The following is a 13663-nucleotide window of genomic DNA, read 5'->3' as shown; positions in this document are numbered from 1 at the left end:
TATATGGCATTTTGGACGCCGAATTTAGCCTCTCGAAATATGTAGCCAAAACATAGGGCTTTACAAAACTGTTTTGGCTCCAGATCACCCCCTAATTCGTTACGGCGGTCCTTTTAATATAACCATTGGCATACGCAAAAGGGTTGGGGGGTTCTAACATCATTATCTCAGCTTCGGGGGGGGGGGGTTCTTACCCTCCCAACCCCTTAAGTCGGGATAATAATGTTATTTTGAAGAAAAAAAAATTAAGCCCCCCTTCCCCCAGAAGGGAAAATATTTTATCTAAGGAGAAAATTCTGCTTGCACCTATGATATAATCTGGGGAGTATCTCACAGTTATAAATATAGCAGTACAGATTTCAGTAGCCAGAGCTCTTACTAACGAATTTTCTTTACGAATTTATTCGTTTTCCATGCGAAGTAACTATTTTCTAAAAATAGTCGGCGGGCCACAGAGAAAAACTAGGAGGGCCACATTTGTCCAGTGGGCCACTGGTGTAGCCTGAAAAAAATATATATAGATATATTGAATTAGCTCAAAATATCAAATGGAAAAAAAATTATTGAAGTAAATTAATTTGAAAATTTTCCAATTTAAATAGATATGGTGCTTTATGGAAATGGTGATTTATGGTGCTTTTTTCGTAGCAAATTCTTCAACTGCAATGAAAATATCGACAAAGGGAAGAAATCCTAAATTTTTCTAGCATGATCCCTCGAAATATTTCTCACGACACTTAATTCCATTCGACGTTTCTCAACAAATCTTGATAAATTACGCATTCCTTTCTCATGAATTATTGCCTCACGTATTATGGCGCCATCTCGAAATAGAATAAAAATTTCACAACTAAAAAAAAAAGGGTATGTATTATCTTTCGGAAGCAACAAGCAGAACAAAATATTAAGTGGAAAAAATATATTCATCTAGAAATTTTGATTTTTGCAGCTTCTCGAATCAATTCAAGAACACGTGAAGTTTGAATAACGTCACGTTTTCAAATAAATAACGCAATTTCTACTCTTCCTGGCATTCTATAGTTTCCAAATTCGACTGTTTTTAGAAAGCAGTCTGGAAGTTCAAGTGCTACATACTTCAGACCATAAATTCACTAACTGCGTTTGACAGCTGACTAAATTCGACTGAATTTCATCGTAATTCATTCAAACACATCACAAATTCATCATTTTCATTTGAGTTACGGAAGTAGAAGGATTCTTCTCTCTTCAAATTTTTTCTCTTTTTTATCTTGGTATTCATCTTTACCTGTCAAATATTTTATGATAATCGCGTAATACTTACACAGTAGAGTCTGCGTTGTTTTTTTTAATAAAAGAGTTTATGTCGATACACTATACTAGGTACAGAGATTTCATTTTAGTTCACATGGAAGTCTTGAAGGTTACGAGACTGTTTCAAGGAATTCGGGAGAATAAGCAATTTTAAATATTTTGGTACTGCGAAACCTAAGAAAAGGAACTCATGGAACATTCGTATACGCGGAAAACCAACTTTGATATATATAACTGCACTCTTCCGCCGTGCGTTTCACAACTTAACTTTACAAATCACCGAACCCTGAAATAATCCACGTTTTTGACAGCCCTTGTCATTTAAAAAAGTTCTATAGGAAGATAACAGAACTTTTCTATATACATAATTCTACCGGGTGTTCTGTTCGTCGTAAAGCAATGTTTCTCAAAGTGCGCGTCATTGCGATTGGGTAAGGGATCCGCGGGTGGCAAAAGTTTGAGGACCACTGTCGTATAGGTATGGTTCTAATTTAAAAATTGCTCAGAATACGTTCATGAATCGGTCTGTACCAGTTTCAACAGTGAAAATGCAGTGTGTAATAAGATAAAAAAAAAATCTAAATTTCTAGGTGGTCTCTCGTGCTCTACCTTCTAATTGAAAAGTTGTTGTCCCGTCTCTCCTGAGGCCAACAAAAAAAAGTTCATGTTTCTATATGCAATGTTTATGAGATGTGATATTTGAATTTTCAAATACCTCACTCTCTCGGAAAAAAAAAAATTAGGAAAGAACAGCATAAACTAACGGACAACACTCCTTTCCCTAATTTATGGCTTCTTTCCCTCATTTTCAGCGATTTTTGAAGTTATGATGAAAACATCAAAAACAAAACTATAAACCATCAATTCAAATCAAAATATTTTTCATTGAATCGTGTCAAAAAATAATTTGAATTTCTTTAAGGGGTCTTGAAGAAATTTATTTTTTTTTTTTTTTTTGAATAGTTTCCTTTATTCAAAATAAAATGCAAAGAATAGCGTGTGTGTCAATCACTCAATATTTTTTTCTTAAAGTTAAAAACATCATCATCATCATCATCAAGTTAGAAACAGAAATAATATTTGATGTCGGTGTAAAAGAAAATGCGTGAAAAACGACGTGTCGAAGAAAAAACTTCGAATGCGGTTTTCGTAGATTGTAACAAAAAAAAAAAAACTACGAAATACAGCCACAGCCACCTCGTTGGGCATTTTGCCTATTGTGGCCTTGTATTAGTAGTTGTATAAAATAGCTGAAATTTTGCAGGAATGTCTAAGCAACGCGCATTAATTAATATGAACCTCAATTGTGGATTACTAATAGAATTTTAACGAATTTAAAAAGTGATGAAATTTAAAAATTTAGATTCAGCATTAAACATATACATATATATATATTTCGCTTTGGTCAATTGATTCATTTTATTCAAAAATTGTGCAGTACAAACATTACTACGAAATTCTATGAGTTTTTTTTTTTCATATTCGATCTGAGAAATGCATGTTTAACGTGGTTTTTCCCCTTCAAATTTACGCTTTTTACACTGCCACGTTCATTTCTTTTATTATTTTTCTAACCCTTTAAGCAGGCCCGTCAAGTTCATGTGCTTTGCCCCCCCCCCCCCCCTGGAAAAAGTTGAAATGACGGCCCTGCCTTTAAGCGGCAATGACGAGATATTAGCGTCCATAAAAGCCTCTTATTTCAGCATTGACTAGCTTGGATATTTTGTAAAGTATATTTCTCAATGGAAAACGTTTCCCTATACCCTGTTTGCACCTGCTGAAAATCGGAGGAAAGCCTACTTCATTAAAAAAGGTATGGAATTTTTGAAATGGGGTCTAATGATTTCGTATTGCAACTTAAAGGGTTAATTTCAAACAAAAAAAAAAAATTACAAGCAATCGATACGCAAATTTCTGCATTCGACTTACAATAACAGAAGTATTTTTTATAAAATCATTCTTGAAAATCCACTTTCCGTGATACATTGATGATTGTGGGGACAACCTCTCAAGATTCAGAAACGTAATTTTGGAAGACAAAAAAAGTTTCACTTAAATACAAATCAAATGTAAAAAATTTCACGTCAATCGGTAGATTTCTTATTTCAAAATAAAATAGAAAAAGAAATAAATGAAAACAGCGTAAAAAGTATCTAAGGCCGGGATTACACTATAAAAGTTTGATAAAAGTAATTTTATAAAACTTGAAAAATGCCACCAATAAGATTATCAGTTTCATTTGCTCGAATGTAACCTATGAACTTTATTGGTTGAATTTTTTGAGTTTTATACAAGGGATTTTATCAAATTTTTATAGTGTAATACCGGCCTAAGAAACAAATTTGGACGTCTTTCCTCTCGGACAGAATTTTTGAAGTTCTTGCATAAGATTAGAAAGAAAACTATTCTCTCGAAATCATTCGAATTATTTTTCTTATTTACATGTATTTTCTTATTACATAGCATGTTCTCAAATTATTTCCCCCATTTATGAATTTTTGCCAGTCATTTCAGTTATGAATTTTTGCCAGAAATTATTTCTCCTGTTTGGACATCGTTTTTCCCGATCCTCACTTTTCTCTCTCAACGAAAAATGTTGAAATTTTGAAGGAATGTTTATTTGACATGTTTAAACAAAATGAATCTCAAATTTAGCAATTTACCAATAAAAAGTATCTTTTTTTTCTATGTTGAATATTCAAATTTTTGACACTTTTTTTTCAAATTTTAAAATTCATAAAGTTTTAACAAATAATAAGATATCCACATTCGAGGTTCATTCAACGACACGTGTCCTATGAATATTTCTGAAATTTTTAACAATTTCCGTGCAGTTCCATTTTTTTAACCCTTTCACTTGCATCGACGAGATATATCGTCTTCTTGGAAACTTTTTATATTAGCCAATGATAAGCATAGTTGTTTTTTCAATCGAACACATTTTCTTACTTTGTACCTGCTGAAAACCGGATTATGGCATTTTACAGGCGGTTTAGTGATTTCTCTATGCCGGTTAAAGGATTAATTCACCCTTCAACGGGCATATATTGTCATATGGAGATCGTCTATAAAATTAACCGTTAATTTTTCGGACAATCTCCAAAAACTGCTATCTGAAGAAATCACGTTCAATTTTTTTTATACATCTCTTGTATGCTTTTACAATGTACAAAGTCATTCATTTATTTTTCCTTCATTTTATGTGAAACAATTGACGGATTAACACGATATTTTTCGCATCTGATTTGCATTAAAGTGGAGAATTTTTCAGTTATTTTTGAAAAAATCAGTTTTAAAACCCCTTAAAAAAAACATTAAAAAAATGTTCTTTTAATACCACACGAATATTAACACCAATCGGCGTTGATATTAGTACGTAATACGAAATAATTGAACTCACTTCCTGCCCCAGAGCAACTTCGCGCTGGACGGCTCCGCTAAAGTCGCCACGTTCGCCAAGGTAATTTCCCAACGTGCAACAACAAACACCAAAATACTACACAGAAAAGAGATAGAAACGGGAAGCAAAAGAAAAGGGGGGGGGGGTGAACACAGAAAGAAACAAAAGGGCTGCTATAATGTTCTAATTCCAACAGGGCAACCCTTGTTTTAAATATCCACTCGGAATGGACGTGTACCACGTAGGCACGAGAGAGAAGAAAATACAAAATTTAGGAACAGTGATGTGGGGGAAAAGGAAAAAAAGAGAATCAAAATCGAAGAAAAGTCACATTTTTTTACACGTAAAACAGGGAGAAAAAAAAATTTCCCCCAAAATCCTACTTATGGGAAAAAAATGTGTATGAAAACAGTATACACATAGATGATAGCGATGATCAATTTCCACCAAAACGGCAGGGAGAAAAAGAAACCTATGCCGCGAGTGGGTATCTAGAGATATTTGCGGACACACGCACAACAGCAGCAGCAGCAGCACACATTCAAAAGGAACGTAATAAAGCACGCACGTGCGGCTTCATGCGCACACACGACTGTTTCTTTCAAAGAGAAGGACTCGCAAAGCAAAGCCAAAGCGGGCGACACACCTACCACAATCCCGGGACCGCGGGCAACGCATGCGCATTTCCACATGTTTTCTCGGAGGCGCTGCTACAATTTTTTTTATTCTTTTTTTATCTGCTTTATTTTTATTTCATTTTCCGCCTTGATGTTCGCTCGAGATATTTTTTCGCGCCAAAAAAAAAAAACCCCAGCTTGTTTATATTCAAAAGCAAAATAAACACTTGTTATAAACCCGTAACAAAGAAACAAACAGCATTTGGATCGAGAAACGGTTTTTGCAATTGCGAAATTCCCCGACAATCGCGTATTCAATTACCTATTCATTATTTCCGTAGTAGATAGAAATGATTTAAATATTGATAAATACTGTAAAATTTAAAATAAAAAATATTTTAATTGTTTTTTAGGGCAGTGTTTCTCACATTTTTCGCCCGTAGCCCCCCATAATCGTTACTCTTTACGCATAATGAATAAGAAATTTGAGTTAATTTGTAAAGAAGAAAAAAAATGTTTTTAACCCTTTTAACCTGCACTGTGTAGAAACCACTAAAAACTCCCTGTAAAATATCAATTTTTTTTTTTTATGAAGTACGGTTTTTTTTCCGATTTTCGATCAGTGGAGTCTCGATAATCCGAGACACGTATGGGATCGAGACTGAATGAATGAACGCCAGAACTTTGCCGCTGGACTTTCCCGTTGCCGAGATCTCTTCCAGCCCAGCTTCGTGGCGTACAAAAACAAAAAACAAAAGAAAAACATACAAAATTTTTACAGCATCAGGAAAATTGGGTACGTGTCGAATTAACAAATGTGGTGATTACAGACTTACAGACGAGATGGGGTTAGGTGTTGGAGAAAAGTTTCGGAATTTTTCAACTCCTTTTCATGAAAAAATCATTAAAAAACCTATACCTTATTATATAGCGCACTCATAGACTAGTTTTCTCTTTTTCCCTTTTTCACAAAAATTATAATTTTTATACTATTAGTGGTAGTGCAATTATATAATGTTGGAATTTACATTAGATTATCATAGCCACCTTAAAAGATCGGAACATTTTTCGAAGCTTTAACATGCCATCAACGATTCGATATTTGTCGGACTTTTACAAAAGATATGTTATTTTAAAGTTCAAAGTTTAGCCGTCAAAATATACACGAGAAACTGATACATCATCTCACAAATTTCCGCGCAAAACCGCAACAAAAGTGGAGACACAATACCTGGTTTTTATTTATTATCCTATGAGTACGGCGACGTTCGGGAGATCGGTTATTTCCCAATGTTTCAGTTTGAACATTCACATGAAAATCAGTACACATAAACACAGAGATTCCCGAAAAGCACATTTTCACAATTAAAAAAATTTTTCGGCGATTTCACACACAATTCAGTGAAAAAAAAAGCAACTAACGGAGCGTGTAAAAAATGCGTCCGCTCAACCAATACTTTCTACAGCAGTGTTTCTCAACCACAGGGCCGCGACCCGGTACCGGGCCCTGGCAAGAGTCAAACCGGGCCGTCAGTGATTCATCATTTCATATATATCCCTGTTCGTTTTCCATTGGTCGTGCTTATGAACGGGGGACTTCCACTCAGAAAAAAAAAATCCTACCGGGCCGCGGTCCTTCAAAGGTTGAGAACCACTGTTCTAGAGCGAGCAAGCTCTAGAAGGTATTGGCTCAACGCACCTCCCGTCGCTGGATCTCGGGGTTTCGTTAAGATGGATGAATGAATGTACGCATATTAGGATGGAGGTATATTTTAAAAGCAAATGGAGGGGGCCACATGCTATCTCATCTGTTATGGCTCAGATTATCCGAAAATTCAGACTGTATAGTACCAAGGACAAATAAAACTCGTGTTTTCCGAAAACTTTTCCTTTATTTATCTCCTAAAATATTCAATTTACTTCTGCAGTTGATACACGTCGTCTTCCCCCGCCCTCTGGATTCGCAATGAATCTGAAGCACTGGAATTTTTCGAAATTTCTTCGAGGGCTCGTTCGTTCCCCATCGTAACTTCAGTTTGAAAAGGGTATTGACGGGAACTTCTTGATCTCTAGGCTGAGGTCGTCGGCAAACTTCCAGGCCAGCTGAGGGGCCAGAATTTCTATAGTAAATTTATAATGAACAAAAATTTTATTAATTAGGCGGATCGTCAGACCCCGCGGCTGGAATTCAGGGAATTTCCCTTTTGCGGGGGATTGATATGCAGGGCCGCCTCAACATCATGGTACCCTGCCGTCCAAAATGATGTTTTGGGACCGTTTACTTAGCTGGAGAGAGAAAGAGAGAAGTAACTGTTTTTCTCTCTCTCTCTCTCTCTCTCTCCATGCATTTACATACTCTCGAAAATCAAAGTGCGAAATCTCATCTTATGGGTCGCCGAACCGAACGCAGATTTGGTCACGCGTTTAGATAACCTTAGTTCTATGGGCAGTTCGGCAGTTCTGCTGCATTCGTCACATCTGATTTTTTTGCACAGCTCTCTATGCCCCCCCCCCCCACTTACCACATGCCATGCCCCCTTCGCAATTTAAAATTTCCCAGTACCATAGGGCCCTTGGACGAGAACCAATGTTCTAGGAGACCACTACTACTTGACCGTACATGTACTTGATATACACAATCCTCTGGAGAATTTACAACCAGAGGCACCTACACGAAGAAAATATTGGATAGGGCTGAAAACTGCTGGTCGTCTCATATATACGGGATTAAAACTCAGGAGAGGGAAGGTGCATTGCATTGTTTCTTTTTTTTTTTCCAAAAATTATTGGGGGCGGGGGGATCAAATAGCCTCAGTCCTTAGGTTCCGACGCCTATGTTTCTAATGAATTGGTTACATGCAGGAACGTGTTGTGTGTGTATATACGTGACCCTAACGTATTCATGTCGTCTCTGTTGTGTTTGTTTCGTGTTTTACTGGTGCTGCCGTCTGTTTTCCTATTTTGAAGTGAAAATAGTAGATGCAGGAATATATGTTCTAGGGCAGTGGCTCTCAACCTTCGGAAGCCCGCCCCCCGGCTGATTGTGCCTCGCAATATAATTTATACAGTCGACGCTCGTTATAACGACTATTCTATTATAAAGACCGGTGAAACAGGTACCAAATATTTTCATATTTCCGCCATGTTATATTTCATCCAATATAACGACCGGAAAAATCATTCAGTCCATTACAACGACCGAACTCGGCTTGCCCTCCTCCTCCCCGTTTTTTTTAAAGAAATGGACAAAATACGTCGTTAAATGTGGGTTTGACATTGACATTTCATGCTTTGGAGAAGAAATGACATCCAGCGTAAATGGTATGAAGATAAGGAAAACCCGATGGTTAACCGGAGTCATCATTGGAAACTTTTCTTTCCATTCTGTTTTCTTCCCTCATATGGTGGTTCACTTCCACTTCCCCTCATGATTGATTTCTCTTTTTTCATCTCATTCTAAATTTCATTGCATGATTTTACTCGATTTCCCCATGGGGGAATATAAAGGCAAGTAAATTAATTTTGGTGAGTGCATGCTGTACAAAAATAAGTGTAGGTTTTGGCCATAATATATTTTTCGTAAGAGTAATGTACATACTGTAATGTATACTTGTAATGCATTTAAATTGTGTTTCATTGTCACATTTTGCAAAATATTGCAAGGGAATGAAAGAATTTTTTTTTTCAAATTCAATCAATACAATACAAAATTTTCCGGAAAAGCTAAACGTAATGAGTTTCTTTTAAAAAAAAAAAAAAGTTCGATATTACGACCTCCCAATATAACGTCTATTTTCTGCGAAACGGGGGATGTCGTTATAACGAGCGTTGACTGTATTATGGAAACACTATGTATTCACGACTTTAGTAAATACTTATTACAAATTCAAATAACTATCGTTGAAAAAACGGGACAAATGTATAAAAAAAAATCTCACAAAAGAAAATTGCAGGAATGTCCCGTAATGCGGGACAAAAGTGGTCCGTCAAATTGTTTCAGACATTTTACTGGTCCTTGTTTTCAGAAAGGTTGGAAAGCACTGTTGTAGACAGTGTTTTGACACATCCTAGTGACAAATAGTGACACATCCATACAGATTTGTATGAAGTTCAATGTGTGCCCTGTTTATTATTATCACGTTCAAAAGCATCATGATCTTTCGATTATTCCACACGTGTTTCTAGAATGTGTTGAGGAATCGACAGGATTTAATTTATCGAAATAAACTTTCTGTCTTTCCCCCCGCCCCCATGTCACTTATCCGCCACAAGTCACTTACCGCCAATCAAAGGCTAATATCGCGTGTTTGAATTTCGTAACAGAAATTCTGCATCATTTCACGTGCTTCTGAAATTACACCACATCATTCATCACTGCCATCTAAGAACAGAAATGCGCAGAAACCTATTTATATAACAGGAAATCGATCCAAAAATTAGTACTTCAAACGGGGGGGGGGGGGTGCGGGTAAACGCAAAGTTATAACAAGTAACGATGACATCAAGTTGTGAATGGCGGGAAAACATTTTACTGTAAGGCTAAGCTTGGGGGGGACTTGAGAAAAATCATATGTATGTTACGGTAAATGTGATAAATGTAGTTATTATGCATAATAACAGGTCACATAATAACAGGCACTAGGGCGCAAATGCGAGCCGATCTCCCAGTTAAAAAGTCTCGCCACAGAGAGCAACAGTCCTACAACGATAAATCATTCAATCATAACACTTCACTCATAGTTAGAAAAACTAGTGGCAGATGGCAGCACTACACATAACAAGCATTACAGAGAAACAACAAAACTTCACGTCAGGTTTCACTACACGTACACGCACATTGCCGCATGTACCGATTCGTTGGGGGGGGGGGGGGTCCGCGGGGGGGGGGTGTGGGCGGGGTGCACGTGTGGTGTAGTAGGTAGGGCCTCCACAAAATGGCTCGGGGATCCATTATGTTCTTAAGTCAGCCACCTCGTTGGGCAATTTGCCTGTTGTGGCGTTGTATTTGTATTATGCATGCTTGATAAATGCTTGATATGTTCCTGATAATGCTTGCAAACCAAGCATTTTGATAAACTCGATAAATTATCCTAAATTTATCCCTTTTACTGGTGATTATGCATAGTACCCAAGTGTCGTTAGTAAACATGATAAATCATATTATATGATATTATACATGACAATTCTACATGTATGGTATCATTATATAGGGGTATGATCGTAAAATTTGTTATCATTATATCGGGGTCCGACTATATTCATAACACATTTGTATTTTTTTTTTCATATTAAGTCACTGATTACACTAGGGCACGAATTTCTAACTGGTGTTTTGCGAAACCCTGGGGTTCCGCAACAGTTTTTTTATGGTTTCCGCATAATCAAACGCCACGAAGCCCTTAAAAATCCCGGAGAGATTTCAAAGAAGAAAACTTTCTTGTCGCTGCTGCTGTTCGCAAAGCTGTTATTTGTTTTGAATTTTAACGAGATAGTTTAAAAAAAAAATCCAGACCACTTGGATGACAAACCTAGAGAATGCGGAAGCGTGTGAGTGACCAAAAGAGTGACCTGGTGAGACAAGGACGAAAACAGTGACCTAGAGCGTGTGAAAATATGTGAACGAACGAAATATAGTGACACACAGACATACTTACGGTATGGGGGGGGGAGAGGCTAATTTGGGGGGATGAGTAGTCAAGCAAACTAGACTAGAATGGATGAATGAATTGCGGCAAAATAATTTGTATAGCCACAAAATAATAATCCGCATCCGGAAGAGGGGAGCGAAGCCCTCAATGGAGGCCTAAAATTATGTTTTCCTTGTCGATTCCTCGAATTTCGTGGAAAAATCAGGTGTGAATGAGGAAAAAAAATGCTACTTAGTTGAATACATTTTTTTTTATTTCGGTGGTACCAAGGATCCTTTTTATTTTGCAGACAGTGGGCACATTCTCTTTAATTTCACTTGCACAGGCCCGTTGCTTCCCTTGCTCACAGAGTTTCGATTTCTGTGCGCAATGAAAGAAATATCACACTACCTCAAAGAATGTAAGGGATCTTTTTCCTGCGCAGTGTAGAAACTCAGTATACGCGAACGTACTCTCATTCTCAGTCATTCTCATCATGATCTTTCCATGATTTCACTCGTGTTCTAGACTCTTAATGTCTATGCCTACTCAGGCTCTACATGTCCATATTTTGTAAACGTATTAACCATGAAAAAATGATGTCTTTCTTACTTAGTTACTTTTGTCCATAACCGACACAAACGGGGGGAAAAATTATCAGCCGCGAAATATTCTTTTTCAGAAAACAACTATACAGCACAGGATGTATTATATTGAGAAACATCATTAAACTGGAATCCCTTCTGCCATCTATCAAATAAAAAACACAACTGTTTCAACATCTTTCAACTAAAATGAGTAAAAAAATAATGTGCCGCGTAAAAATCAATGCAGCATGATATAGAAATTATTTTTTAAATAATAATAAGAATTTAATTATCAAGTTTGCCCCAAAATTTTAATAGTTGATATACCATGCTCCCTCCTGATTAAGAGATGGTTCCTAAGCCCTCTTTCCTTTTGCCCTAGGGCTATGATGCTGTTGAGACGGCAGTAGAGACTAATTCTTTTTTGGATAAATATTCAAAAATTTGTTTAAGTTCCGTGAAATAGCCTCAATAACCAAGGGTTCCTCTGAACAGCCTTATAACCATCAAGGGTTCAGCGAAAACTTTTACGTTGGCAACCCCTGCACTAGGGTAATATGCATAATCAGAATCACAGATAAAAGCGATAAATTTCAAGTGTTCAAATTTATTAACGACACTTGGTTATTATGAATAATCACCGGTAAAAGTGTTAATTTTTTTTAGTATTCATCAAATTTACAAACGACGTTGGGTATATATACACAAAAAAATACAAGGCCACAACACACAGGCCCAACGGGCGGATCAGAAAAAAAATCAATTATTACTATTAGCATTCATTTCATTATCACTAGGGAACCGAATGCAGATTTGAACCCATCATGCATATTCGCCGGTAAAAGTGATACATTTATGAAACGATTGGCAAGTATGCATAATAACCGATTAATCACAAATTTTCATCTTTTTAATTACGAATATAAAGTGAATTTGATGAGGATTTCTAGTCAGGTTGTGATGAAATTTCAAATAATACGATGAATAAATAGCTTGTAAACGAGATTATGAGCAATCAGCGGTAATTTTGAGAAATGATACAAGTTGCGTGAGTGGTTTTCCTCAGAGAAACGCGTTAAGCTCACTTGCCCGGACTAATTTGTCAGATTAGTCGCGGTCCAGATGAAATGGCATTTATTAACGTATGCGAGAAAAGAAAAACCTTCAATTAACCGTTTATCGTACGAGAAATGTGTTAATTTTTACGATAGAGGTTAGGAAAACGTTTGTCGACTTTACGAGAGAAATATACGTACTTATTCACTCTGGCAAATACAGTGTGTATTGCAGTGATTTCGGAATGGTGTGCCGCGAAATCCAAGGATGCACTGCTACAGGATCGACTAGGGATGCCGATATTTTGGGAACATTATTTCGATTATGATCAATAGCACAGCGATAACAGGGAAGTCATGGAACTTCAGGGTATGTCTGAAGCACGGTCTAGTAGGTGCCATGAGTATGGCATGGCGATCACGGAGTGTTTCACAAATTCTGAGGTTTCAAACCGTTGACACACCGTGGGCCAACTTTTTATTTTATTTTTTTAATAACGTGGCTATACAGTCGGTCCCGCTTATAATGTTCCCACTTGCAATGTTTTCCCGCTTAGTACGACTTATTTTCCTGGCCCTAACTCTATCCTATCTATCCGGGTGCGGTAGCCCGGTCGATAAGATATTCGCCTAAAGTACCAAAGGATGTTTAGAGGTGTCGCGAGTTCGATACCCGGTTCGTCTTTGTCAGAAAACTTTCCTGACACAGGGGTACAACAAAAAAAAAAAACGGCGACTTGACCGCAGCAAAAAATTGCTACCGCAGGGAGTCCCCCATCGAGGGGTTAGCGCACCAACCTCTCGACGAGTATAAAAAACAAGCCTGCCGTTCGGAATCGGCAATAAATTGTAGGTCCCGGTCTAATTAGCCCTCGTGTGCAGAAAATGACCGTGGTGTGATCAAATGGCCTAACTCTATCAAATTCTCATTAAGATTTCCCGTTTAAAGCGTTTTCTCGCTCACAACGTTTTTTTAAAAAAAGTTATAAGCAGAAACCACTGTAATATTCTGTTTCCCGTTTTACTTTCCCATTGGATGAGAAATTTCGTAATTTCATTACGTGTCTGTAATCACAACATTGAA

General features: G+C 37.0%; 1 protein-coding gene across 2 annotated transcripts in view; it reads right to left on the bottom strand.

The window, feature by feature from the left end:
- LOC149078450 (uncharacterized) overlaps positions 1-13663 on the bottom strand; it is a 151078-nt gene that overhangs the window by 97834 nt on the left and 39581 nt on the right. The window contains exon 1 of one of the 2 annotated variants that reach the window (XM_089240552.1): positions 4694-5317. The exons of the other annotated variant lie outside the window; for it this stretch is intronic. The gene's annotated coding sequence lies outside the window, so the exon portion shown is untranslated. Of the gene's footprint in view, positions 1-4693; positions 5318-13663 lie in introns of those variants that run through there. 2 annotated transcript variants of the gene reach the window in all.

This window comes from Pholcus phalangioides, unplaced genomic scaffold, assembly GCF_987345545.1.
Source record: "Pholcus phalangioides strain wild (caught in Gottingen) unplaced genomic scaffold, Ppha-v1.0 ptg000013l_1, whole genome shotgun sequence".
NCBI classification, from domain to species: domain Eukaryota; kingdom Metazoa; phylum Arthropoda; class Arachnida; order Araneae; family Pholcidae; genus Pholcus; species Pholcus phalangioides.
This window is presented reverse-complemented; position numbering and strand designations above follow the sequence as displayed.